The sequence below is a fragment of the Anomaloglossus baeobatrachus genome, chromosome 3 (genome assembly GCF_048569485.1).
Source record: "Anomaloglossus baeobatrachus isolate aAnoBae1 chromosome 3, aAnoBae1.hap1, whole genome shotgun sequence".
NCBI lineage: Eukaryota > Metazoa > Chordata > Amphibia > Anura > Aromobatidae > Anomaloglossus > Anomaloglossus baeobatrachus.
The window spans coordinates 149,514,159-149,541,806 of record NC_134355.1 but is presented as its reverse complement, the minus strand read 5'-3'; the positions used below and the strand labels follow the sequence as shown (position 1 = coordinate 149,541,806).

Genomic DNA, 27,648 nt, shown 5'->3' with positions numbered 1-27,648 from the left:
AGCCAATATACAGAGGAAAGTAAAAGTTGGAGTATGAAATTTCCAGTGAAGAGTATGGTCTACATTGGTGACCGGTCTACAGCTCTTGATAAGTCACCTTATAAAATAAAGCTATCTGTTAGTGCAAATTTATCAAAAGTATGATAAAAGCAATTTGTATAACATATTGTCTTCTAGAAAGGTTAGATCAAAAAAGGAAAAGGACAGGGTGCATAGGTAGTGATGAAATGTTAAATATGCTTAGGAAAACATGGGGTATAGTGAAGTGACAAACTTGTCATTGACATTATGTGGAAAGATTAATTTGTATTAGGAAACTCGATTTTTTTAACTTAGCGTTGTTGATAAATCCAGGTAACATTTTATTCCAATGATCAGTTTTGGTCATCTTTCTAAACATAGAGCAAAAATGAAAGCCAATATACAGAGGAAAGTTAAAGTTGGAGTATGAAATATTCAGTGAAGAGTATGGTCTACATTGGTGGCCGGTCTACAGCTCTTGATAAGTCGCCTTATAAAATAAAGTTATCTGTTAGTGCAAATTTAATGATTGCACTATTTTTATCAATCATCAGCTCCAGTTACAATCTAAAAGGCTGCCACACAACCACCAGGATGGCCGAGTGGTTAAGGCGTTGGACTTAAGATCCAATGGATATGTATCCGCGTGGGTTCGAACCCCACTCCTGGTATGAGTTTTACTCTTGAAAATCTTCAAGGCATCTCAAAATCTACATACGTCTGAACAGCAGGAAAGATATTGTTGCTCGGTAGCACAGTTGTATACCTGTAATAACCATGAATATTGCAATTAATTGAGTGGAGGTTTTATAATAAACTGAAGCTCTAGTACGACCTATGATGATCACTAGAGGAAGTTTCAAGTTTCAACCAAAGAATAGACATCTAAAAAAATCAAATGTGGAATGTTTTGGGAAAAAGATGTAGTTGATTTATTGAGGTAAACAATCATACTGTAGCTCCAAAAGAAGTTTTAAAGCACCTGATGTCAAAATAATATGAGCGAATCAGAACTATGATAAAAGAAATTTGTATAAAATATGGTCTTCTAGAAAGGTTAGATCAAAAAAGGAAAAGGACAGGGTGCATAGGTAGTGATGAAATGTTAAATCTACTTAGGAAAACGTAAGGTATAGTGAAGAGACGAACTTGTCATTGACATTATGTGGAAAGATTAATTTGTATTAGGAAACTCGATTTTTTAACTTAGCGTTGTTGATAAATCCAGGTAACATTTTATTCCAATGATCAGTTTTGGTCATCTTTCTAAACATAGAGCAAAATTGAAAGCCAATATACAGAGGAAAGTAAAAGTTGGAGTATGAAATTTCCAGTGAAGAGTATGGTCTACATTGGTGACCGGTCTACAGCTCTTGATAAGTCACCTTATAAAATAAAGCTATCTGTTAGTGCAAATTTATCAAGAGTATGATAAAAGAAATTTGTATAACATATGGTCTTCTAGAAAGGTTAGATCAAAAAAGGAAAAGGACAGGGTGCATAGGTAGTGATGAAATGTTAAATGTGCTTAGGAAAACATGGGGTATAGTGAAGTGACGATCTTGTCATTGACATTATGTGGAAAGATTAATTTGTATTAGGAAACTCGATTTTTTTAACTTAGCGTTGTTGATAAATCCAGGTAACATTTTATTCCAATGATCAGTTTTGGTCATCTTTATAAACATAGAGCAAAAATGAAAGCCAATATACAGAGGAAAGTTAAAGTTAGAGTATGAAATTTCCAGTGAAGAGTATGGTCTACATTGGTGGCCGGTCTACAGCTCTTGATAAGTCGCCTTATAAAATAAAGCTATCTGTTAGTGCAAATTTAATGATTGCACTATTTTTATCAATCATCAGCTCCAGTTACAATCTAAAGGCTGCCATACAACCACCAGGATGGCCGAGTGGTTAAGGCGTTGGACTTAAGATCCAATGGATATGTATCCGCGTGGGTTCGAACCCCACTCCTGGTATGAGTTTTACTCTTGAAAATCTTCAAGGCATCTCAAAATCAACATAGGTCTGAACAGCAGGAAAGATATTATTGCTCGGTAGCACAGTTGTATACCTGTAATAACCATGAATATTGCAATTAATTGAGTGGAGGTTTTATAATAAACTGAAGCTCTAGTACGACGTATGATGATCACTAGAGGAAGTTTCAAGTTTCAACCAAAGAAAAGACATCTTAAAAAAAAAATGTGGAATGTTTTGAGAAAAAGATGTAGTTGATTTATTGAGGTAAACAATCATACTGAAGCTCCAAAAGAAGTTTTATCCGCGTGGGTTCGAACCCCACTCCTGGTATGAGTTTTACTCTTGAAAATCTTCAAGGCATCTCAAAATCTACATAGGTCTGAACAGCAGGAAAGATATTGTTGCTCGGTAGCACAGTTGTATACCTGTAATAACCATGAATATTGCAATTAATTGAGTGGAGGTTTTATAATAAACTGAAGCTCTAGTACGACGTATGATTATCACTAGATGAAGTTTCAAGTTTCAACCAAAGAATAGACATCTAAAAAAAACAAATGTGGAATGTGGAATGTTTTGAGAAAAAGATGTAGTTGATTTATTGAGGTAAACAATCATACTGTAGCTCCAAAAGAAGTTTTAAAGCACATGATGTCAAAATAATATGAGCGAATCAGAAGTATGATAAAAGAAATTTGTATAAAATATGGTCTTCTAGAAAGGTTAGATCAAAAAAGGAAAAGGACAGGGTGCATAGGTAGTGATGAAATGTTAAATGTGCTTAGGAAAACATGGGGTATAGTGAAGTGACGATCTTGTCATTGACATTATGTGGAAAGATTAATTTGTATTAGGAAACTCGATTTTTTTAACTTAGCGTTGTTGATAAATCCAGGTAACATTTTATTCCAATGATCAGTTTTGGTCATCTTTCTAAACATAGAGCAAAAATAAAAGCCAATATACAGAGGAAAGTTAAAGTTGGAGTATGAAATTTCCAGTGAAGAGTATGGTCTACATTGGTGGCCGGTCTACAGCTCTTGATAAGTCGCCTTATAAAATAAAGCTATCTGTTAGTGCAAATTTAATGATTGCACTATTTTTATCAATCATCAGCTCCAGTTACAATCTAAAGGCTGACACTCAGCCACCAGGATGGCCGAGTGGTTAAGGCGTTGGACTTAAGATCCAATGGATATGTATCTGCGTGGGTTCGAACCCCACTCCTGGTATGAGTTTTACTCTTGAAAATCTTCAAGGCATCTCAAAATCTACATAGGTCTGAACAGCAGGAAAGATATTGTTGCTCGGTAGCACAGTTGTATACCTGTAATAACCATGAATATTGCAATAAATTGAGTGGAGGCTTTATAATAAACTGAAGCTCTAGTATGACGTATGATGATCACAAGAGGAAGTTTCAAGTTTCAACCAAAGAATAGACATCTAAAAAAAACAAATGTGGAATGTTTTGGGAAAAAGATGTAGTTGATTTATTGAGGTAAACAATCATACTGTAGCTCCAAAAGAAGTTTTAAAGCACATGATGTCAAAATAATATGAGCGAATCAGAAGTATGATAAAAGAAATTTGTATAAAATATGGTCTTCTAGAAAGGTTAGATCAAAAAGGAAAAGGACAGGGTGCATAGGTAGTGATGAAATGTTAAATCTACTTAGGAAAACATAAGGTATAGTGAAGAGACGAACTTGTCATTGACATTATGTGGAAAGATTAATTTGTATTAGGAAACTCGATTTTTTAACTTAGCGTTGTTGATAAATCCAGGTAACATTTTATTCCAATGATCAGTTTTGGTCATCTTTCTAAACATAGAGCAAAATTGAAAGCCAATATACAGAGGAAAGTAAAAGTTGGAGTATGAAATTTCCAGTGAAGAGTATGGTCTACATTGGTGACCGGTCTACAGCTCTTGATAAGTCACCTTATAAAATAAAGCTATCTGTTAGTGCAAATTTATCAAAAGTATGATAAAAGAAATTTGTATAACATATGGTCTTCTAGAAAGGTTAGATCAAAAAAGGAAAAGGACAGGGTGCATAGGTAGTGATGAAATGTTAAATGTGCTTAGGTAAACATGGGGTATAGTGAAGTGACGATCTTGTCATTGACATTATGTGGAAAGATTAATTTGCATTAGGAAACTCGATTTTTTTAACTTAGCGTTGTTGATAAATCCAGGTAACATTTTATTCCAATGATCAGTTTTGGTCATCTTTCTAAACATAGAGCAAAAATGAAAGCCAATATACAGAGGAAAGTTTAAGTTGGAGTATGAAATATCCAGTGAAGCGTATGGTATACATTGGTGGCCGGTCTACAGCTCTTGATAAATCGCCTTATAAAATAAAGCTATCTGTTAGTGCAAATTTAATGATTGCACTATTTTTATCAATCATCAGCTCCAGTTACAATCTAAAGGCTGCCACACAACCACCAGGATGGCCGAGCGGTTAAGGCGTTGGACTTAAGATCCAATGGATATGTATCCGCGTGGGTTCGAACCCCACTCCTGGTATGAGTTTTACTCTTGAAAATCTTCAAGGCATCTCAAAATCTACATAGGTCTGAACAGCAGGAAAGATATTGTTGCTCGGTAGCACAGTTGTATACCTGTAATAACCATGAATATTGCAATTAATTGAGTGGAGGTTTTATAATAAACTGAAGCTCTAGTACGACGTATGATGATCACTAGAGGAAGTTTCAAGTTTCAACCAAAGAATAGACATCTAAAAAAAACAAATGTGGAATGTTTTGGGAAAAAGATGTAGTTGATTTATTGAGGTAAACAATCATATTGTAGCTCCAAAAGAAGTTTTAAAGCACATGATGTCAAAATAATATGAGCGAATCAGAAGTATGATAAAAGAAATTTGTATAAAATATGGTCTTCTAGAAAGGTTAGATCAAAAAAGCAAAAGGACACGGTGCATAGGTAGTGATGAAATGTTAAATCTACTTAGGAAAACATAAGGTATAGTGAAGAGACGAACTTGTCATTGACATTTTGTGGAAAGATTAATTTGTATTAGGAAACTCGATTTTTTAACTTAGCGTTGTTGATAAATCCAGGTAACATTTTATTCCAATGATCAGTTTTGGTCATCTTTCTAAACATAGAGCTAAATTAAAAGCCAATATACAGAGGAAAGTAAAAGTTGGAGTATGAAATTTCCAGTGAAGAGTATGGTCTACATTGGTGACCGGTCTACAGCTCTTGATAAGTCACCTAATAAAATAAAGCTATCTGTTAGTGCAAATTTATCAAAAGTATGATAAAAGAAATTTGTATAACATATGGTCTTCTAGAAAGGTTAGATCAAAAAAGGAAAAGGACAGGGTGCATAGGTAGTGATAAAATGTTAAATATGCTTAGGAAAACATGGGGTATAGTGAAGTGACAAACTTGTCATTGACATTATGTGGAAAGATTAATTTGTATTAGGAAATTCGATTTTTTAACTTAGCGTTGTTGATAAATCCAGGTAACATTTTATTCCAATGATCAGTTTTGGTCATCTTTCTAAACATAGAGCAAAAATGAAAGCCAATATACAGAAAAAAGTTAAAGTTGGAGTATGAAATATCCAGTGAAGAGTATGGTCTACATTGGTGGCCGGTCTACAGCTCTTGATAAGTCGCCTTATAAAATAAAGCCATCTGTTAGTGCAAATTTAATGATTGCACTATTTTTATCAATCATCAGCTCCAGTTACAATCTAAAGGCTGCCACACAACCACCAGGATGGCAGAGTGGTTAAGGCGTTGGACTTAAGATCCAATGGATATGTATCCGCGTGGGTTCGAACCCCACTCCTGGTATGAGTTTTACTCTTGAAAATCTTCAAGGCATCTCAAAATCTACATAGGTCTGAACAGCAGGAAACATATTGTTGCTCGTTAGCACAGTTGTATACCTGTAATAACCATGAATATTGCAATTAATTGAGTGGAGGTTTTATAATAAACTGAAGCTCTAGTACGTCGTATGATGATCACTAGAGGAAGTTTAAAGTTTCAACCAAAGAATAGACATCTAAAAAAAACAAATGTGGAATGTTTTGGGAAAAAGATGTAGTTGATTTATTGAGGTAAACAATCATACTGTTGCTCCAAAAGAAGTTTTAAAGCACATGATGTCAAAATAATATGAGCGAATCAGAAGTATGATAAAAGAAATTTGTATAAAATATGGTCTTCTAGAAAGGTTAGATCAAAAAAGGAAAAGGACAGGGTGCATAGGTAGTGATGAAATGTTAAATCTACTTAGGAAAACATAAGGTATAGTGAAGAGACGAACTTGTCATTGACATTATGTGGAAAGATTAATTTGTATTAGGAAACTCGATTTTTTAACTTAGCGTTGTTGATAAATCCAGGTAACATTTTATTCCAATGATCAGTTTTGGTCATCTTTCTAAACATAGAGCAAAATTGAAAGCCAATATACAGAGGAAAGTAAAAGTTGGAGTATGAAATTTCCAGTGAAGAGTATGGTCTACATTGGTGACCGGTCTACAGCTCTTGATAAGTCACCTTATAAAATAAAGCTATCTGTTAGTGCAAATTTATCAAAAGTATGATAAAAGAAATTTGTATAACATATGGTCTTCTAGAAAGGTTAGATCAAAAAAGAAAAAGGACAGGGTGCATAGGTAGTGATGAAATGTTAAATTTGCTTAGGAAAACATGGGGTATAGTGAAGTGACAAACTTGTCATTGACATTATGTGGAAAGATTAATTTGTATTAGGAAACTCTATTTTTTTAACTTAGCGTTGTTGATAAATCCAGGTAACATTTTATTCCAATGATCAGTTTTGGTCATCTTTCTAAACATAGAGCAAAAATGAAAGCCAATATACAGAGGAAAGTTAAAGTTGGAGTATGAAATATCCAGTGAAGAGTATGGTCTACATTGGTGGCCGGTCTACAGCTCTTGATAAGTCGCCTTATAAAATAAAGCTATCTGTTAGTGCAAATTTAATGATTGCACTATTTTTATCAATCATCAGCTCCAGTTACAATCTAAAGGCTGCCACACAACCACCAGGATGGCCGAGTGGTTAAGGCGTTGGACTTAAGATCCAATGGATATGTATCCGCGTGGGTTCGAACCCCACTCCTGGTATGAGTTTTACTCTTGAAAATCTTCAAGGCATCTCAAAATCTACATAGGTCTGAACAGCAGGAAAGATATTGTTGCTCGGTAGCACAGTTGTATACCTGTAATAACCATGAATATTGCAATTAATTGAGTGGAGGTTTTATAATAAACTGAAGCTCTAGTACGACGTATGATGATCACTAGAGGAAGTTTCAAGTTTCAACCAAAGAATAGACATCTAAAAAAAACAAATGTGGAATGTTTTGGGAAAAAGATGTAGTTGATTTATTGAGGTAAACAATCATACTGTAGCTCCAAAAGAAGTTTTAAAGCACATGATGTCAAAATAATATGAGCGAATCAGAAGTATGATAAAAGAAATTTGTATAAAATATGGTCTTCTAGAAAGGTTAGATCAAAAAAGGAAAAGGACAGGGTGCATAGGTAGTGATGAAATGTTAAATCTACTTAGGAAAACGTAAGGTATAGTGAAGAGACGAACTTGTCATTGACATTATGTGGAAAGATTAATTTGTATTAGGAAACTCGATTTTTTAACTTAGCGTTGTTGATAAATCCAGGTAACATTTTATTCCAATGATCAGTTTTGGTCATCTTTCTAAACATAGAGCAAAATTGAAAGACAATATACAGAGGAAAGTAAAAGTTGGAGTATGAAATTTCCAGTGAAGAGTATGGTCTACATTGGTGACCGGTCTACAGCTCTTGATAAGTCACCTTATAAAATAAAGCTATCTGTTAGTGCAAATTTATCAAAAGTATGATAAAAGAAATTTGTATAACATATGGTCTTCTAGAAAGGTTAGATCAAAAAAGGAAAAGGACAGGGTGCATAGGTAGTGATGAAATGTTAAATTTGCTTAGGAAAACATGGGGTATAGTGAAGTGACAAACTTGTCATTGACATTATGTGGAAAGATTAATTTGTATTAGGAAACTCTATTTTTTTAACTTAGCGTTGTTGATAAATCCAGGTAACATTTTATTCCAATGATCAGTTTTGGTCATCTTTCTAAACATAGAGCAAAAATGAAAGCCAATATACAGAGGAAAGTTAAAGTTGGAGTATGAAATATCCAGTGAAGAGTATGGTCTACATTGGTGGCCGGTCTACAGCTCTTGATAAGTCGCCTTATAAAATAAAGCTATCTGTTAGTGCAAATTTAATGATTGCACTATTTTTATCAATCATCAGCTCCAGTTACAATCTAAAGGCTGCCACACAACCACCAGGATGGCCGAGTGGTTAAGGCGTTGGACTTAAGATCCAATGGATATGTATCCGCGTGGGTTCGAACCCCACTCCTGGTATGAGTTTTACTCTTGAAAATCTTCAAGGCATCTCAAAATCTACATAGGTCTGAACAGCAGGAAAGATATTGTTGCTCGGTAGCACAGTTGTATACCTGTAATAACCATGAATATTGCAATTAATTGAGTGGAGGTTTTATAATAAACTGAAGCTCTAGTACGACGTATGATGATCACTAGAGGAAGTTTCAAGTTTCAACCAAAGAATAGACATCTAAAAAAAACAAATGTGGAATGTTTTGGGAAAAAGATGTAGTTGATTTATTGAGGTAAACAATCATACTGTAGCTCCAAAAGAAGTTTTAAAGCACATGATGTCAAAATAATATGAGCGAATCAGAAGTATGATAAAAGAAATTTGTATAAAATATGGTCTTCTAGAAAGGTTAGATCAAAAAAGGAAAAGGACAGGGTGCATAGGTAGTGATGAAATGTTAAATCTACTTAGGAAAACGTAAGGTATAGTGAAGAGACGAACTTGTCATTGACATTATGTGGAAAGATTAATTTGTATTAGGAAACTCGATTTTTTAACTTAGCGTTGTTGATAAATCCAGGTAACATTTTATTCCAATGATCAGTTTTGGTCATCTTTCTAAACATAGAGCAAAATTGAAAGCCAATATACAGAGGAAAGTAAAAGTTGGAGTATGAAATTTCCAGTGAAGAGTATGGTCTACATTGGTGACCGGTCTACAGCTCTTGATAAGTCACCTTATAAAATAAAGCTATCTGTTAGTGCAAATTTATCAAAAGTATGATAAAAGAAATTTGTATAACATATGGTCTTCTAGAAAGGTTAGATCAAAAAAGGAAAAGGACAGGGTGCATAGGTAGTGATGAAATGTTAAATTTGCTTAGGAAAACATGGGGTATAGTGAAGTGACAAACTTGTCATTGACATTATGTGGAAAGATTAATTTGTATTAGGAAACTCTATTTTTTTAACTTAGCGTTGTTGATAAATCCAGTTAACATTTTATTCCAATGATCAGTTTTGGTCATCTTTCTAAACATAGAGCAAAAATGAAAGCCAATATACAGAGGAAAGTTAAAGTTGGAGTATGAAATATCCAGTGAAGAGTATGGTCTACATTGGTGGCCGGTCTACAGCTCTTGATAAGTCGCCTTATAAAATAAAGCTATCTGTTAGTGCAAATTTAATGATTGCACTATTTTTATCAATCATCAGCTCCAGTTACAATCTAAAGGCTGCCACACAACCACCAGGATGGCCGAGTGGTTAAGGCGTTGGACTTAAGATCCAATGGATATGTATCCGCGTGGGTTCGAACCCCACTCCTGGTATGAGTTTTACTCTTGAAAATCTTCAAGGCATCTCAAAATCTACATAGGTCTGAACAGCAGGAAAGATATTGTTGCTCGGTAGCACAGTTGTATACCTGTAATAACCATGAATATTGCAATTAATTGAGTGGAGGTTTTATAATAAACTGAAGCTCTAGTACGACGTATGATGATCACTAGAGGAAGTTTCAAGTTTCAACCAAAGAATAGACATCTAAAAAAAACAAATGTGGAATGTTTTGGGAAAAAGATGTAGTTGATTTATTGAGGTAAACAATCATACTGTAGCTCCAAAAGAAGTTTTAAAGCACATGATGTCAAAATAATATGAGCGAATCAGAAGTATGATAAAAGAAATTTGTATAAAATATGGTCTTCTAGAAAGGTTAGATCAAAAAAGGAAAAGGACAGGGTGCATAGGTAGTGATGAAATGTTAAATCTACTTAGGAAAACGTAAGGTATAATGAAGAGACGAACTTGTCATTGACATTATGTGGAAAGATTAATTTGTATTAGGAAACTCGATTTTTTAACTTAGCGTTGTTGATAAATCCAGGTAACATTTTATTCCAATGATCAGTTTTGGTCATCTTTCTAAACATAGAGCAAAATTGAAAGCCAATATACAGAGGAAAGTAAAAGTTGGAGTACGAAATTTCCAGTGAAGAGTATGGTCTACATTGGTGACCGGTCTACAGGTCTTGAAAAGTCACCTTATAAAATAAAGCTATCTGTTAGTGCAAATTTATCAAAAGTATGATAAAACAAATTTGTATAACATATGGTCTTCTAGAAAGGTTAGATCAAAAAAGGAAAAGGACAGGGTGCATAGGTAGTGATGAAATGTTAAATATGCTTAGGAAAACATGGGGTATAGTGAAGTGACAAACTTGTCATTGACATTATGTGGAAAGATTAATTTGTATTAGGAAACTCGATTTTTTTAACTTAGCGTTGTTGATAAATCCAGGTAACATTTTATTCCAATGATCAGTTTTGGTCATCTTTCTAAACATAGAGCAAAAATGAAAGCCAAAATACAGAGGAAAGTTAAAGTTGGAGTATGAAATTTCCAGTGAAGAGTATGGTCTACATTGGTGGCCGGTCTACAGCTCTTGATAAGTCGCCTTATAAAATAAAGCTATCTGTTAGTGCAAATTTAATGATTGCACTATTTTTATCAATCATCAGCTCCAGTTACAATCTAAAGGCTGACACACAGCCACCAGGATGGCCGAGTGGTTAAGGCGTTGGACTTAAGATCCAATGGATATGTATCCGCGTGGGTTCGAACCCCACTCCTGGTATGAGTTTTACTCTTGAAAATCTTCAAGGCATCTCAAAATCTACATAGGTCTGAACAGCAGGAAAGATATTGTTGCTCGGTAGCACAGTTGTATACCTGTAATAACCATGAATATTGCAATTAATTGAGTGGAGGTTTTATAATAAACTGAAGCTCTAGTACGACGTATGATGATCACTAGAGGAAGTTTCAAGTTTCAACCAAAGAAAAGACATCTAAAAAAAACAAATGTGGAATGTTTTGAGAAAAAGATGTAGTTGATTTATTGAGGTAAACAATCATACTGAAGCTCCAAAAGAAGTTTTAAAGCACATGATGTCAAAATAATATGAGCGAATCAGAAGTATGATAAAAGAAATTTGTAAAAAATATGGTCTTCTAGAAAGGTTAGATCAAAAAAGGAAAAGGACAGGGTGCATAGGTAGTGATGAAATGTTAAATGTGGTTAGTAGAGATGAGCGAACTGGTCCCGGTTCGGCTCGAGGCCGGTTCGCCGAACGGGGGTCCCGTTCGAGTTCTGTTCGTCGAACGTTCGACGAACCGAACTCGAACGTATAGGCTAGAATGGGAGGCAATCACAAACACATAAAAATGCATGATAAATGTACACAAACAGTTAATAAACATTGCCATAACACTTACCGGTCCTCGCGATCCCTTCTGCACTCTGTCTCCTGCCGCTATTCCATCCGATGATCGCTGAATCCTCCCGGTGACCTGCACTGCCAGCAGAGATGCAGGACCTATCGTGACGTCAAAATAGCCATGTGACCAGTCACGTGGCTATTATCTCATTGGCTACAGACTGGTCACATGACTATGACACGTCATGTAGGACCTGCGAGTGCATCTCTCCGGTACACGGTGCACATATGTGTATCGCCGTGTACCGGCGACATGCTCTAGCACACGGTCGACTCCCCGTTCCGTTAGGGACCGGCTGACACAGCCGGTCATTAACGGAGATCACCGTTGCCATAGCAACGCAGTTAGCGGTGACGTCACCGCTAACCGCGGCTCCGAGAGCACCGTTGCTATGGTAACGCGTCTGTCAGCGTTACCGCTAGCAGCCAGCACTGATCACTCACGGAGTGAAGGCTGCACGCTGCTTCCCGATTGTAGTGATGATTGTAGTGAGGATGGAGGTTCCCCAGCACCAAGTGATGAGCTGGTGAATCTCATCCTTCCTCACTACAATCGTCACTACTACTACACTAGTGATGATTGTAGTGAGGATGGAGGTTCCCCAGCCCCAAGTGATGAGCTGGTGAATCTCATCCTTCCTCACTACAATCGTCACTACTACTACACTAGTGATGATTGTAGTGAGGATGGAGGTTCCCCAGCCCCAAGTGATGAGCTGGTGAATCTCATCCTTCCTCACTACAATCGTCACTACTACTACACTAGTGATGATTGTAGTGAGGATGGAGGTTCCCCAGCCCCAAGTGATGAGCTGGTGAATCTCATCCTTCATCACTACAATCGTCACTACTACTACACTAGTGATGATTGTAGTGAGGATGGAGGTTCCCCAGCCCCAAGTGATGAGCTGGTGAATCTCATCCTCACTACAATCGTCACTACTACTACACTAGAAAGAAAGAAGACAGAAGAGCAGGATCGTGGAGGGCTGACAGGGGGTAATAAAGATGGAGTCTCTAATGTGTCTGTGTATTTATTTCTATTAAAGTATTTTTTCTCTGTGTGGTGTCTTTTTTTTAACCCTTTATTGGAGATTCTTAATGGCCGGGTCAAACGTGCCTGACATTAAGAATCTCTGGCTTAATACTGGCTGGTAAAACAAAGCCAGTATTAACTCATGATTACCCAACAAGCCACCCGGCTCCAGGGCTTTTGGAAGAGTTGGATACAGCACCAGATGATGGCGCTTCTATGAGAGCGCCATTTTCTGGGACGGCTGCGGACTGAAATCCGCAGCAGAGGCGCCCACAAACCTCGGGCTAACCTGTGCTGCGGATTCCAATCCCCAGCTGCCTAGTTGTACCCGGCTGGACACAAAAATGGGGCGAAGCCCACGTCATTTGTTTTTTAATTACTTCATGAAATAAGTGAAATAATTAAAAAAAACGGGCTTCCCTATATTTTTGGTTCCCAGCCGGGTACAAATAGGCAACTGGAGGTTGGAGGCAGCCCGTGGCTGCCAGCTGTACCTGGCTAGCATACAAAAATATGGCGAAGCCCACGTCATTTTTTTGGTGGGCAAAAAACTTCTGCATACAGTCCTGGATGGAGTATGCTGAGCCTTGTAGTTCTGCAGCTGCTGTCTGCTCTTCTCCATACAGACAGACAGCAGCTGCAGAACTACAAGGCTCAGCATACTCCATCCAGGACTGTATGCAGAAGTTTTTTGCCCCCTGAAAAAATTATGTGGGCTTCACCATATTTTTGTATGCTAGCCAGGTACAGCAGGCAGGTACGGCTGCCCCCAACCCCCAGTTGCCTATTTGTACCCGGCTGGGAACCAAAAATAAAGGGAAGCCTTTTTTTATTATTTCATGAATTTCATGAAATAATTAGAAAACAAATGACGTAGGCTTCGCCCCATTTTTGTGTCCAGCCAGGTACAACTAGGCAGCTGGGGATTGGAATCTGCACCACAGGTTGGCCTGAGCTTTCTGGGCCCCACTGCTGCGAATTGCAGTCTGCAGCCGCCTCAGAAAATGGCATTTTCATAGAAGCGCCATCTTCTGGCGCTGTATCCAACTCTTCCAGCACCTGCCTGCTATACCTGGCTAGCATACAAAAATATGGCGAAGCTCACGTCCTTTTTTTGTAGCTTTTTGGCAAAAAAAATAAAAAATGCTTCCCTGGATTTTCCATTGCCAGTGAAGGTAACACCAAGCAGTGGGGGTTAGCAGCCAGTAGCTGCTTGGATTACCCTTAGCTAGCAATACAAAAAATGCAGCGGGAGCCCATATATATTTTTTTTAATTATTTATTTAAATAACTAAAAATAAAATGGGCTTCCCTGTATTTTGATTGCTGGACATCACAGTGCTGTAAAAATAAATCTTTAAAAAAATGACGTAGCGCTCCGCGGTATTTTTGATTCTCAGCGCAGATAAAGCAGACAGCTATGGGTTGCCACCCCCATCTGCCTGCCGTTACCTTGGTTGGCAATCAAAATACAGGGAAGCCCATTAATTTTTTCTATTTAAAAAATAGTTAAAAAAAAAAATGACGTTGGGTCCCCCCATTTTTGATAGCCAGCTAGGGTAAAGCAGACGGCTGTAGCCTGAAAACCACAGCTGGCAGCTTTACCGTGGTTGGGGATCCAATGTGGAGGTCACCTCAGGCTCTTTTTTATAATTATTTTATAAATATTAATAATTACACAATAAAAGTAGGGTCCCCCCCAAATTGGATCACCAGCCAAGGTAAAGCGGACAGCTGTGGTCTGGTATTCTCAGGGTGGGAAGGTCCATAGTTATTGGGCCTTCACAGCCTAAAAATAGCAGGCCGCAGGCACCCCAGACGTGGCGCATCCACTAGATGCGCCAATCCTGGCGCTTCACCCCAGCTCATCCCGTGCCCTGGTGCAGTGGCAAACGGGGTAATAAATCGGGTTGATACTAGCTGTAAAGTCACCTGAGATCAAGCCCAGCAGTTTGTGATGTCATGGCGTCTATTAGATACCCAACATCATAAACTGTCAGTACTAACAAAAACAAAAAAATCGACAAAAGAAATTTATTTGAAAAAACAGTCCCCAAAACATTTCCTCTTTCACCAATTTATTGTAAGAAAAAAAATAAAGGGGTCCCACGACGACTCTGGACCGTCTAGAATATGGGGGGGAGACACTCAGGGAACGTATCCCCCATTTTCTAGGAGTGCGGACCCTTCATGTGAGGAGTGTGGGTGCAATGAATCTGCACTCACTCTCCCCGGGTCCACAGCAGCAGAGTCCATGTCGTAATGGTTGCTACCAAAGCTGCAATGCCCTGCTCATGAGGTAAGGGCATGCCTAATCAGGAGAACTACTGTAGCGGAAGCTCTGCTCACTGGTATATAGGTGCTCAGAGGTAATAATAGATAAAATTAGTGAGTAACCTCGGCACTCTAAATCTCCCAGACTAAGTCAGTAAGTCCCAATGGATAGTAATGCAAAATCACTCTTTATTGGTCCGTATTAAGAACATTTTTTTTTTCATAAGCATATATGTTTTTGTCCAAAACAAGTTACAATTGACGTTTCGGCCTGAGCCTTCGTCAGATTGGACTTATCTGCATGTAATCATGAAAAATGACAATAATCAGTATCACATAAGAGTGAGAGAACAATAACATAAACTCGAACAATGTAGAGGTACAATTGGCATGCAGCAAAAAAATTGCAACACAGCAAGAAATGAAACACATGATACAAATGTCATAATACAGTACAAGGACAATATAGTAATGACAAATATGGGGTCAGAGTAGACTTAGACAGCTCTGGTACGAAAGAGATGTCAATCATAAAGTAACATGTGCAGTAGGTGTAGAGCTACAGTATGCATGGCAGAGCTAATGGGTAGACCGACCATAGAAAAAGAACGCAGAAAAAGTGGAGAATAAGTGGAGAATAAGTGGAGAATAAGTGGAGAAAAAGTGGAGAAAAAGTGGAGAAAAAGTGGAGAAAAAAATGGAGAAAAAGTGGAGAAAAAGTGGAGAATAAATGGAGAAAAAGTGGAGAAAAAGTGGAGAAAAAGTGGAGAAAAAAATGGAGAAAAAGTGGAGAAAAAGTGGAGAAAAAGTGGAGAATAAATGGAGAAAAAGTGGAGAAAAAATGGAGAAAAAGTGGAGAAAAAGTGGAGAAAAAGTGGAGAAAAAAATGGAGAAAAAGTGGAGAAAAAGTGGAGAATAAATGGAGAAAAAGTGGAGAAAAAAATGGAGAAAAAGTGGAGAAAAAGTGGAGAAAAAGTGGAGAAAAAGTGGAGAAAAAAATGGAGAAAAGTGGAGAAAAAGTGGAGAATAAATGGAGAAAAAGTGGAGAAAAAGTGGAGAAAAAGTGGAGAAAAAAATGGAGAAAAAGTGGAGAAAAAGTGGAGAATAAATGGAGAAAAAGTGGAGAAAAAAATGGAGAAAAAGTGGAGAAAAAGTGGAGAAAAAGTGGAGAAAAAAATGGAGAAAAAGTGGAGAAAAAGTGGAGAATAAATGGAGAAAAAGTGGAGAAAAAGTGGAGAAAAAAATGGAGAAAAGTGGAGAAAAAGTGGAGAAAAAGTGGAGAAAAAGTGGAGAAAAAAATGGAGAAAAAGTGGAGAAAAAGTGGAGAATAAGTGGAGAAAAAGTGGAGAATAAGTGGAGAAAAAGTGGAGAATAAGTGGAGAAAAAGTGGAGAATAAGTGGAGAAAAAGTGGAGAATAAGTGGAGAAAAAGTGGAGAAAAAGTGGAGAAAAAATGGAGAAAAAGTGGAGCACCCTTTGGTGCCTTTCATGTGGCACTAAGGGGTGCTTAGGTTTGTATTTAGCCAAAAAAATGAAAAAAAAAAAATGACGTAGGGTTCCCCCTAGTTTTGTAGCCAGCTAGGGTAAAGCAGACGGCTGCAGCCTGCAGACCACAGCTGGCAACCTCACCTTGGCTGGTAATCCAAAACTGAGGGCACCCCACACTGTTATTTTAAATTAAATAAATAATTTTAAAAAAAAAAACACGTAGGGGTCCCCCAAAATTGGATCACCAGCCAAGGTAAAGCAGACAGCTGGGGCCTGATATTCTCAGACTAGGGAGGTCCATGGTTATTGGACTCTCCCAAGCCTAAAAATAGCAGGCCGCAGCCGCCCCAGAAGTGGCGCATCCATTAGATGCGCCAATCCTGGTGCTTCGCCCCAGCTCATCCCGCGCCCTGGTGCGGTGGCAAACGGGGTAATATATGGGGTTAATACCAGATGTGTAATGTCACCTGGCATCAAGCCCTGGGGTTGGTGAGGTCAGGCGTCTATCAGATACCCGACATCACCAACCCAGTCAGTAATAAAAAAAAATAGACGACAAACACATTTTTATTTGAAAAAACACTCCCCAAAACATTCCCTCTTTAACCAATTTATTAGAAAGAAAAACAAATCCAGGTCTGGTGTAATCCAAGGGGTTGCCATGACGATCCACACTGTCCCAGTCAATGAAGAGCAGGATGTTCCCCATTGGCTGGGAGAGCAATGCAGTGACCTGAGCTAACATCAATGGGTCAGCCAAGGTCACTGCAGGGGATGACAAGTGCTGCTGTCAGCGAGGTACATTACCTGTGCTGATCTCCAGCACACTGACAGCCCCTGTCACTGAGGTCAATGACCGGCGCCTTCACATCAAGTATCGCGAGAGGTCCGTGACGTCACCGCCAGTGTCAGTCTCGGGTCGGAAGCGATAGGTGATGTGACAAGCGGCGGCCATGGAGGACAGTGACAGCGCTGAGGTCCTGAGGTCGGGATGGCGGGACTTCATCACCGCAGGTAAGCCGAGCGGGGGGGGGTGTGCGTGAGTGAGAGTGTGTGTGTGTGTGTGTATATGTATGTATACATGCCGCGGGCAGGAGGGGGCGAAGTGAGCTGAGCGGGGAAGTGTGGGCTTCCTGCACGTAACTAAGATAAACATCGGGTTACTAACCAAAGCGCTTTGCTTGGATACCCGATGTTTATCTTGGTTATCAGCTTCTGGCAGGCTGCCAGCGATGGCTCCTGCACACTGTAGCTGTAAAAAGCCCTGCTTTTTGCTGCTAGAACCGTTCTCGAACGTATCTAGAACTATCGAGCTTTTGCAAAAAGCTCGAGTTCTAGTTCGATCTCGAACAGCCCCAAAAATCACTCGAGCTTAGAACTGGAGAACCTCGAACCACGAACCGCGCTCAACTCTAGTGCTTAGGAAAACATGGGGTATAGTGAAGTGACGATCTTGTCATTGACATTATGTGGAAAGATTAATTTGTATTAGGAAACTCGATTTTTTAACTTAGCATTGTTGATAAATCCAGGTAACATTTTATTCCAATGATCAGTTTTGGTCATCTTTCTAAACATAGAGCAAAATTGAAAGCCAATATACAGAGGAAAGTAAAAGTTGGAGTATGAAATTTCCAGTGAAGAGTATGGTCTACATTGGTGACCGGTCTACAGTCACCTTATAAAATAAAGCTATCTGTTAGTGCAAATTTATCAAAAGTATGATAAAAGAAATTTGTATAACATATGGTCTTCTAGAAAGGTTAGATCAAAAAAGGAAAAGGACAGGGTGCATAGGTAGTGATGAAATGTTAAATATGCTTAGGAAAACATGGGGTATAGTTAAGTGACAAACTTGTCATTGACATTATGTGGAAAGATTAATTTGTATTAGGAAACTCGATTTTTTTAACTTAGCGTTGTTGATAAATCCAGGTAACATTTTATTCCAATGATCAGTTTTGGTCATCTTTCTAAACATAGAGCAAAAATGAAAGCCAATATACAGAGGAAAGTTAAAGTTGGAGTATGAAATATCCAGTGAAGAGTATGGTCTACATTGGTGACCGGTCTACAGCTCTTGATAAGTCGCCTTATAAAATAAAGCTATCTGTTAGTGCAAATTTAATGATTGCACTATTTTTATCAATCATCAGCTCCAGTTACAATCTAAAGGCTGCCACACAACCACCAGGATGGCCGAGTGGTTAAGGCGTTGGACTTAAGATCCAATGGATATGTATCCGCGTGGGTTCGAACCCCACTCCTGGTATGCGTTTTACTCTTGAAAATCTTCAAGGCATCTCAAAATTTACATAGGTCTGAACAGCAGGAAAGATATTGTTGCTCGGTAGCACAGTTGTATACCTGTAATAACCATGAATATTGCAATTAATTGAGTGGAGGTTTTATAATAAACTGAAGCTCTAGTACGACGTATGATGATCACTAGAGGAAGTTTCAAGTTTCAACCAAAGAAAAGACATCTAAAAAAAACAAATGTGGAATGTTTTGAGAAAAAGATGTAGTTGATTTATTGAGGTAAACAATCATACTGAAGCTCCAAAAGAAGTTTTAAAGCACATGATGTCAAAATAATATGAGCGAATCAGAAGTATGATAAAAGAAATTTGTATAAAATATGGTCTTCTAAAAAGGTTAGATCAAAAAAGGAAAAGGACAGGGTGCATAGGTAGTGATGAAATGTTAAATCTACTTAGGAAAACATAAGGTATATTGAAGAGACGAACTTGTCATTGACATTATGTGGAAAGATTAATTTGTATTAGGAAACTCGATTTTTTAACTTAGCATTGTTGATAAATCCAGGTAACATTTTATTCCAATGATCAGTTTTGGTCATCTTTCTAAACATAGAGCAAAATTGAAAGCCAATATACAGAGGAAAGTAAAAGTTGGAGTATGAAATATCCAGTGAAGAGTATGGTCTACATTGGTGGCCGGTCTACAGCTCTTGATAAGTCGCCTTATAAAATAAAGCTATCTGTTAGTGCAAATTTAGTGATTGCACTATTTTTATCAATCATCAGCTCCAGTTACAATCTAAAGGCTGCCACACAACCACCAGGATGGCCGAGTGGTTAAGGTGTTGGAACTTAAGATCCAATGGATATGTATCCGCATGGGTTCGAACCCCACTCCTGGTATGAGTTTTACTCTTGAAAATCTTCAAGGCATCTCAAAATTTACATAGGTCTGAACAGCAGGAAAGATATTGTTGCTCGGTAGCACAGTTGTATACCTGTAATAACCATGAATATTGCAATTAATTGAGTGGAGGTTTTATAATAAACTGAAGCTCTAGTACGACGTATGATGATCACTAGAGGAAGTTTCAAGTTTCAACCAAAGAAAAGACATCTAAAAAAAACAAATGTGGAATGTTTTGAGAAAAAGATGTAGTTGATTTATTGAGGTAAACAATCATACTGAAGCTCCAAAAGAAGTTTTAAAGCACATGATGTCAAAATAATATGAGCGAATCAGAAGTATGATAAAAGAAATTTGTATAAAATATGGTCTTCTAGAAAGGTTAGATCAAAAAAGGACAGGGTGCATAGGTAGTGATGAAATGTTAAATCTACTTAGGAAAACATAAGGTATAGTGAAGAGACGAACTTGTCATTGACATTATGTGGAAAGATTAATTTGTATTAGGAAACTCGATTTTTTAACTTAGCATTGTTGATAAATCCAGGTAACATTTTATTCCAATGATCAGTTTTGGTCATCTTTCTAAACATAGAGCAAAATTGAAAGCCAATATACAGAGGAAAGTAAAAGTTGGAGTATGAAATTTCCAGTGAAGAGTATGGTCTACATTGGTGACCGGTCTACAGTCACCTTATAAAATAAAGCTATCTGTTAGTGCAAATTTATCAAAAGTATGATAAAAGAAATTTGTATAACATATGGTCTTCTAGAAAGGTTAGATCAAAAAAGGAAAAGGACAGGGTGCATAGGTAGTGATTAAATGTTAAATATGCTTAGGAAAACATGGGGTATAGTTAAGTGACAAACTTGTCATTGACATTATGTGGAAAGATTAATTTGTATTAGGAAACTCGATTTTTTTAACTTAGCGTTGTTGATAAATCCAGGTAACATTTTATTCCAATGATCAGTTTTGGTCATCTTTCTAAACATAGAGCAAAAATGAAAGCCAATATACAGAGGAAAGTTAAAGTTGGAGTATGAAATATCCAGTGAAGAGTATGGTCTACATTGGTGACCGGTCTACAGCTCTTGATAAGTCGCCTTATAAAATAAAGCTATCTGTTAGTGCAAATTTAATGATTGCACTATTTTTATCAATCATCAGCTCCAGTTACAATCTAAAGGCTGCCACACTACCACCAGGATGGCAGAGTGGTTAAGGCTTTGGACTTAAGATCCAATGGATATGTATCCGCGTGGGTTCGAACCCCACTCCTGGTATGCGTTTTACTCTTGAAAATCTTCAAGGCATCTCAAAATTTACATAGGTCTGAACAGCAGGAAAGATATTGTTGCTCGGTAGCACAGTTGTATACCTGTAATAACCATGAATATTGCAATTAATTGAGTGGAGGTTTTATAATAAACTGAAGCTCTAGTACGACGTATGATGATCACTAGAGGAAGTTTCAAGTTTCAACCAAAGAAAAGACATCTAAAAAAAACAAATGTGGAATGTTTTGAGAAAAAGATGTAGTTGATTTATTGAGGTAAACAATCATACTGAAGCTCCAAAAGAAGTTTTAAAGCACATGATGTCAAAATAATATGAGCGAATCAGAAGTATGATAAAAGAAATTTGTATAAAATATGGTCTTCTAGAAAGGTTAGATCAAAAAAGGAAAAGGACAGGGTGCATAGGTAGTGATGAAATGTTAAATCTACTTAGGAAAACATAAGGTATAGTGAAGAGACGAACTTGTCATTGACATTATGTGGAAAGATTAATTTGTATTAGGAAACTCGATTTTTTAACTTAGCATTGTTGATAAATCCAGGTAACATTTTATTCCAATGATCAGTTTTGGTCATCTTTCTAAACATAGAGCAAAATTGAAAGCCAATATACAGAGGAAAGTAAAAGTTGGAGTATGAAATTTCCAGTGAAGAGTATGGTCTACATTGGTGACCGGTCTACAGTCACCTTATAAAATAAAGCTATCTGTTAGTGCAAATTTATCAAAAGTATGATAAAAGAAATTTGTATAACATATGGTCTTCTAGAAAGGTTAGATCAAAAAAGGAAAAGGACAGGGTGCATAGGTAGTGATGAAATGTTAAATATGCTTAGGAAAACATGGGGTATAGTGAAGTGACGATCTTGTCATTGACATTATGTGGAAAGATTAATTTGTATTAGGAAACTCGATTTTTTTAACTTAGCGTTGTTGATAAATCCAGGTAACATTTTATTCCAATGATCAGTTTTGGTCATCTTTCTAAACATAGAGCAAAAATGAAAGCCAATATACAGAGGAAAGTTAAAGTTGGAGTATGAAATTTCCAGTGAAGAGTATGGTCTACATTGGTGGCCGGTCTACAGCTCTTGATAAGTCGCCTTATAAAAAAAAGCTATCTGTTAGTGCAAATTTAATGATTGCACTATTTTTATCAATCATCAGCTCCAGTTACAATCTAAAGGCTGACACACAGCCACCAGGATGGCCGAGTGGTTAAGGCGTTGGACCTAAGATCCAATGGGTATGTATCCGCGTGGGTTCGAACCCCACTCCTCGTATGCGTTTTACTCTTGAAAATCGTCAAGGCATCTCAAAATTTACATAGGTCTGAACAGCAGGAAAGATATTGTTGCTCGGTAGCACAGTTGTATACCTGTAATAACCATGAATATTGCAATTAATTGAGTGGAGGTTTTATAATAAACTGAAGCTCTAGTACGACGTATGATGATCACTAGAGGAAGTTTCAAGTTTCAACCAAAGAATAGACATCTAAAAAAAACAAATGTGGAATGTTTTGGGAAAAAGATGTAGTTGATTTATTGAGGTAAACAATCATACTGTAGCTCCAAAAGAAGTTTTAAAGCACATGATGTCAAAATAATATGAGCGAATCAGAAGTATGATAAAAGAAATTTGTATAAAATATGGTCTTCTAGAAAGGTTAGATCAAAAAAGGAAAAGGACAGGGTGCATAGGTAGTGATGAAATGTTAAATCTACTTAGGAAAACATAAGGTATAGTGAAGAGACGAACTTGTCATTGACATTATGTGAAAAGATTAATCTGTATTAGGAAACTCGATTTTTTAACTTAGCATTGTTGATAAATCCAGGTAACATTTTATTCCAATGATCAGTTTTGGTCATCTTTCTAAACATAGAGCAAAATTGAAAGCCAATATACAGAGGAAAGTAAAAGTTGGAGTATGAAATATCCAGTGAAGAGTATGGTCTACATTGGTGGCCGGTCTACAGCTCTTGATAAGTCGCCTTATAAAATAAAGCTATCTGTTAGTGCAAATTTATCAAAAGTATGATAAACGAAATTTGTATAATATATGGTCTTCTAGAAAGGTTAGATCAAAAAAGGAAAAGGACAGGGTGCATAGGTAGTGATGAAATGTTAAATATGCTTAGGAAAACATGGGGTATAGTGAAGTGACAAACTTGTCATTGACATTATGTGGAAAGATTAGTTTGTATTAGGAAACTCGATTTTTTTAACTTAGCGTTGTTGATAAATCCAGGTAACATTTTATTCCAATGATCAGTTTTGGTCATCTTTCTAAACATAGAGCAAAATTGAAAGCCAATATACAGAGGAAAGTTAAAGTTGGAGTATGACATTTCCAGTGAAGAGTATGGTCTACATTGGTGACCGGTCTACAGCTCTTGATAAGTCACCTTATAAAATAAAGCTATCTGTTAGTGCAAATTTATCAAAAGTATGATAAAAGAAATTTGTATAACATATGGTCTTCTAGAAAGGTTAGATCAAAAAAGGAAAAGGACAGGGTGCATAGGTAGTGATGAAATGTTAAATATGCTTAGGAAAACATGGGGTATAGTGAAGTGACAAACTTGTCATTGACATTATGTGGAAAGATTAATTTGTATTAGGAAACTCGATTTTTTTAACTTAGCGTTGTTGATAAATCCAGGTAACATTTTATTCCATTGATCAGTTTTGGTCATCTTTCTAAACATAGAGCAAAAATGAAAGCCAATATACAGAGGAAAGTTAAAGTTGGAGTATGAAATATCCAGTGAAGAGTATGGTCTACATTGGTGGCCGGTCTACAGCTCTTGATAAGTCGCCTTATAAAATAAATCTATCTGTTAGTGCAAATTTAATGATTGCACTATTTTTATCAATCATCAGCTCCAGTTACAATCTAAAGGCTGCCACACAACCACCAGGATGGCCGAGTGGTTAAGGCGTTGGACTTAAGATCCAATGGATATGTATCCGCGTGGGTTCGAACCCCACTCCTGGTATGAGTTTTACTCTTGAAAATCGTCAAGGCATCTCAAAATCTACATAGGTCTGAACAGCAGGAAAGATATTGTTGCTCGGTAGCACAGTTGTATACCTGTAATAACCATGAATATTGCAATTAATTGAGTGGAGGTTTTATAATAAACTGAAGCTCTAGTACGACGTATGATGATCACTAGAGGAAGGTTCAAGTTTCAACCAAAGAATAGACATCTAAAAAAAACAAATGTGGAATGTTTTGGGAAAAAGATGTAGTTGATTTATTGAGGTAAACAATCATACTGTAGCTCCAAAAGAAGTTTTAAAGCACATGATGTCAAAATAATATGAGCGAATCAGAAGTATGATAAAAGAAATTTGTATAAAATATGGTCTTCTAGAAAGGTTAGATCAAAAAAGGAAAAGGACAGGGTGCATAGGTAGTGATGAAATGTTAAATGTGCTTAGGAAAACATGGAGTATAGTGAAGTGACGATCTTGTCATTGACATTATGTGGAAAGATTAATTTGTATTAGGAAACTCGATTTTTTTAACTTAGCGTTGTTGATAAATCCAGGTAACGTTTTATTCCATTGATCAGTTTTGGTCATCTTTCTAAACATAGAGCAAAAATGAAAGCCAATATACAGAGGAAAGTTAAAGTTGGAGTATGACATTTCCAGTGAAGAGTATGGTCTACATTGGTGACCGGTCTACAGCTCTTGATAAGTCACCTTATAAAATAAAGCTATCTGTTAGTGCAAATTTATCAAAAGTATGATAAAAGAAATTTGTATAACATATGGTCTTCTAGAAAGGTTAGATCAAAAAAGGAAAAGGACAGGGTGCATAGGTAGTGATGAAATGTTAAATATGCTTAGGAAAACATGGGGTATAGTGAAGTGACAAACTTGTCATTGACATTATGTGGAAAGATTAATTTGTATTAGGAAACTCGATTTTTTTAACTTAGCGTTGTTGATAAATCCAGGTAACATTTTATTCCATTGATCAGTTTTGGTCATCTTTCTAAACATAGAGCAAAAATGAAAGCCAATATACAGAGGAAAGTTAAAGTTGGAGTATGAAATATCCAGTGAAGAGTATGGTCTACATTGGTGGCCGGTCTACAGCTCTTGATAAGTCGCCTTATAAAATAAATCTATCTGTTAGTGCAAATTTAATGATTGCACTATTTTTATCAATCATCAGCTCCAGTTACAATCTAAAGGCTGCCACACAACCACCAGGATGGCCGAGTGGTTAAGGCGTTGGACTTAAGATCCAATGGATATGTATCCGCGTGGGTTCGAACCCCACTCCTGGTATGAGTTTTACTCTTGAAAATCGTCAAGGCATCTCAAAATCTACATAGGTCTGAACAGCAGGAAAGATATTGTTGCTCGGTAGCACAGTTGTAAACCTGTAATAACCATGAATATTGCAATTAATTGAGTGGAGGTTTTATAATAAACTGAAGCTCTAGTACGACGTATGATGATCACTAGAGGAAGGTTCAAGTTTCAACCAAAGAATAGACATCTAAAAAAAACAAATGTGGAATGTTTTGGGGAAAAGATGTAGTTGATTTATTGAGGTAAACAATCATACTGTAGCTCCAAAAGAAGTTTTAAAGCACATGATGTCAAAATAATATGAGCGAATCAGAAGTATGATAAAAGAAATTTGTATAAAATATGGTCTTCTAGAAAGGTTAGATCAAAAAAGGAAAAGGACAGGGTGCATAGGTAGTGATGAAATGTTAAATGTGCTTAGGAAAACATGGAGTATAGTGAAGTGACGATCTTGTCATTGACATTATGTGGAAAGATTAATTTGTATTAGGAAACTCGATTTTTTTAACTTAGTGTTGTTGATAAATCCAGGTAACATTTTATTCCAATGATCAGTTTTGGTCATCTTTCTAAACATAGAGCAAAAATGAAAGCCAATGTACAGAGGAAAGTTAAAGTTGGAGTATGAAATTTCCAGTGAAGAGTATGGTCTACATTGGTGGCCGGTCTACAGCTCTTCATAAGTCGCCTTATAAAATAAAGCTATCTGTTAGTGCAAATTTAATGATTGCACTATTTTTATCAATCATCAGCTCCAGTTACAATCTAAAGGCTGACACACAGCCACCAGGATGGCCGAGTGGTTAAGGCGTTGGACTTAAGATCCAATGGATATGTATCCGCGTGGGTTCGAACCCCACTCCTGGTATGCGTTTTACTCTTGAAAATCTTCAAGGCATCTCAAAATTTAAATAGGTCTGAACAGCAGGAAAGATATTGTTGCTCGGTAGCACAGTTGTATACCTGTAATAACCATGAATATTGCAATTAATTGAGTGGAGGTTTTATAATAAACTGAAGCTCTAGTACGACGTATGATGATCACTAGAGGAAGTTTCAAGTTTCACCCAAAGAATAGACATCTAAAAAAAACAAATGTGGAATGTTTTGAGAAAAAGATGTAGTTGATTTATTAAGGTAAACAATCATACTGAAGCTCCAAAAGAAGTTTTAAAGCACATGATGTCAAAATAATATGAGCGAATCAGAAGTATGATAAAAGAAATTTGTATAAAATATGGTCTTCTAGAAAGGTTAGATCAAAAAAGGAAAAGGACAGGGTGCAAAGGTAGTGATGAAATGTTAAATCTACTTAGGAAAACATAAGGTATAGTGAAGAGACGAACTTGTCATTGACATTATGTGTAAAGATTAATTTGTATTAGGAAACTCGATTTTTTAACTTAGCGTTGTTGATAAATCCAGGTAACATTTTATTCCAATGATCAGTTTTGGTCATCTTTCTAAACATAGAGCAAAATTGAAAGCCAATATACAGAGGAAAGTAAAAGTTGGAGTATGAAATTTCCAGTGAAGAGTATGGTCTACATTGGTGACCGGTCTACAGCTCTTGATAAGTCACCTTATAAAATAAAGCTATCTGTTAGTGCAAATTTATCAAAAGTATGATAAACGAAATTTGTATAACATATGGTCTTCTAGAAAGGTTAGATCAAAAAAGGAAAAGGACAGGGTGCATAGGTAGTGATGAAATGTTAAATATGCTTAGGAAAACATGGGGTATAGTGAAGTGACAAACTTGTCATTGACATTATGTGGAAAGATTAATTTGTATTAGGAAACTCGATTTTTTTAACTTAGCGTTGTTGATAACTCCAGGTAACATTTTATTCCAATGATCAGTTTTGGTCATCTTTCTAAACATAGAGCAAAAATGAAAGCCAATATACAGAGGAAAGTTAATGTTGGAGTATGAAATATCCAGTGAAGAGTATGGTCTACATTGGTGGCCGGTCTACAGCTCTTGATAAGTCGCCTTATAAAATAAATCTATCTGTTAGTGCAAATTTAATGATTGCACTATTTTTATCAATCATCAGCTCCAGTTACAATCAAAAGGCTGCCACACAACCACCAGGATGGCCGAGTGGTTAAGGCGTTGGACTTAAGATCCAATGGATATGTATCCGCGTGGGTTCGAACCCCACTCCTGGTATGAGTTTTACTCTTGAAAATCGTCAAGGCATCTCAAAATCTACATAGGTCTGAACAGCAGGAAAGATATTGTTGCTCGGTAGCACAGTTGTATACCTGTAATAACCATGAATATTGCAATTAATTGAGTGGAGGTTT

General features: G+C 36.8%; 17 non-coding genes across 17 annotated transcripts; all 17 read left to right on the top strand.

Annotated features, from left to right (window-relative positions):
• The first annotated feature begins 609 nt into the window (after positions 1–609).
• TRNAL-UAA (transfer RNA leucine (anticodon UAA)) lies at positions 610–692 on the top strand. Its single transcript has one exon. It is a non-coding gene; the product is annotated as a tRNA-Leu (tRNA).
• Positions 693–1,917: 1,225 nt separating this feature from the next.
• TRNAL-UAA (transfer RNA leucine (anticodon UAA)) lies at positions 1,918–2,000 on the top strand. Its single transcript has one exon. It is a non-coding gene; the product is annotated as a tRNA-Leu (tRNA).
• A 1,153-nt stretch (positions 2,001–3,153) lies between these two features.
• TRNAL-UAA (transfer RNA leucine (anticodon UAA)) lies at positions 3,154–3,236 on the top strand. The gene has a single exon. It is a non-coding gene; the product is annotated as a tRNA-Leu (tRNA).
• Positions 3,237–4,460: 1,224 nt separating this feature from the next.
• TRNAL-UAA (transfer RNA leucine (anticodon UAA)) lies at positions 4,461–4,543 on the top strand. Its single transcript has one exon. It is a non-coding gene; the product is annotated as a tRNA-Leu (tRNA).
• A 1,224-nt stretch (positions 4,544–5,767) lies between these two features.
• Positions 5,768–5,850, top strand: TRNAL-UAA (transfer RNA leucine (anticodon UAA)). The gene has a single exon. It is a non-coding gene; the product is annotated as a tRNA-Leu (tRNA).
• A 1,225-nt stretch (positions 5,851–7,075) lies between these two features.
• On the top strand, positions 7,076–7,158 carry TRNAL-UAA (transfer RNA leucine (anticodon UAA)). Its single transcript has one exon. It is a non-coding gene; the product is annotated as a tRNA-Leu (tRNA).
• A 1,225-nt stretch (positions 7,159–8,383) lies between these two features.
• On the top strand, positions 8,384–8,466 carry TRNAL-UAA (transfer RNA leucine (anticodon UAA)). The gene has a single exon. It is a non-coding gene; the product is annotated as a tRNA-Leu (tRNA).
• A 1,225-nt stretch (positions 8,467–9,691) lies between these two features.
• Positions 9,692–9,774, top strand: TRNAL-UAA (transfer RNA leucine (anticodon UAA)). The gene has a single exon. It is a non-coding gene; the product is annotated as a tRNA-Leu (tRNA).
• Positions 9,775–10,999: 1,225 nt separating this feature from the next.
• On the top strand, positions 11,000–11,082 carry TRNAL-UAA (transfer RNA leucine (anticodon UAA)). Its single transcript has one exon. It is a non-coding gene; the product is annotated as a tRNA-Leu (tRNA).
• A 7,629-nt stretch (positions 11,083–18,711) lies between these two features.
• Positions 18,712–18,794, top strand: TRNAL-UAA (transfer RNA leucine (anticodon UAA)). The gene has a single exon. It is a non-coding gene; the product is annotated as a tRNA-Leu (tRNA).
• An 811-nt stretch (positions 18,795–19,605) lies between these two features.
• TRNAL-UAA (transfer RNA leucine (anticodon UAA)) lies at positions 19,606–19,689 on the top strand. The gene has a single exon. It is a non-coding gene; the product is annotated as a tRNA-Leu (tRNA).
• A 1,208-nt stretch (positions 19,690–20,897) lies between these two features.
• Positions 20,898–20,980, top strand: TRNAL-UAA (transfer RNA leucine (anticodon UAA)). Its single transcript has one exon. It is a non-coding gene; the product is annotated as a tRNA-Leu (tRNA).
• Positions 20,981–22,194: 1,214 nt separating this feature from the next.
• TRNAL-UAA (transfer RNA leucine (anticodon UAA)) lies at positions 22,195–22,277 on the top strand. Its single transcript has one exon. It is a non-coding gene; the product is annotated as a tRNA-Leu (tRNA).
• A 1,639-nt stretch (positions 22,278–23,916) lies between these two features.
• Positions 23,917–23,999, top strand: TRNAL-UAA (transfer RNA leucine (anticodon UAA)). Its single transcript has one exon. It is a non-coding gene; the product is annotated as a tRNA-Leu (tRNA).
• Positions 24,000–25,225: 1,226 nt separating this feature from the next.
• TRNAL-UAA (transfer RNA leucine (anticodon UAA)) lies at positions 25,226–25,308 on the top strand. Its single transcript has one exon. It is a non-coding gene; the product is annotated as a tRNA-Leu (tRNA).
• An 812-nt stretch (positions 25,309–26,120) lies between these two features.
• Positions 26,121–26,203, top strand: TRNAL-UAA (transfer RNA leucine (anticodon UAA)). Its single transcript has one exon. It is a non-coding gene; the product is annotated as a tRNA-Leu (tRNA).
• Positions 26,204–27,428: 1,225 nt separating this feature from the next.
• On the top strand, positions 27,429–27,511 carry TRNAL-UAA (transfer RNA leucine (anticodon UAA)). Its single transcript has one exon. It is a non-coding gene; the product is annotated as a tRNA-Leu (tRNA).
• Positions 27,512–27,648: the final 137 nt, after the last annotated feature.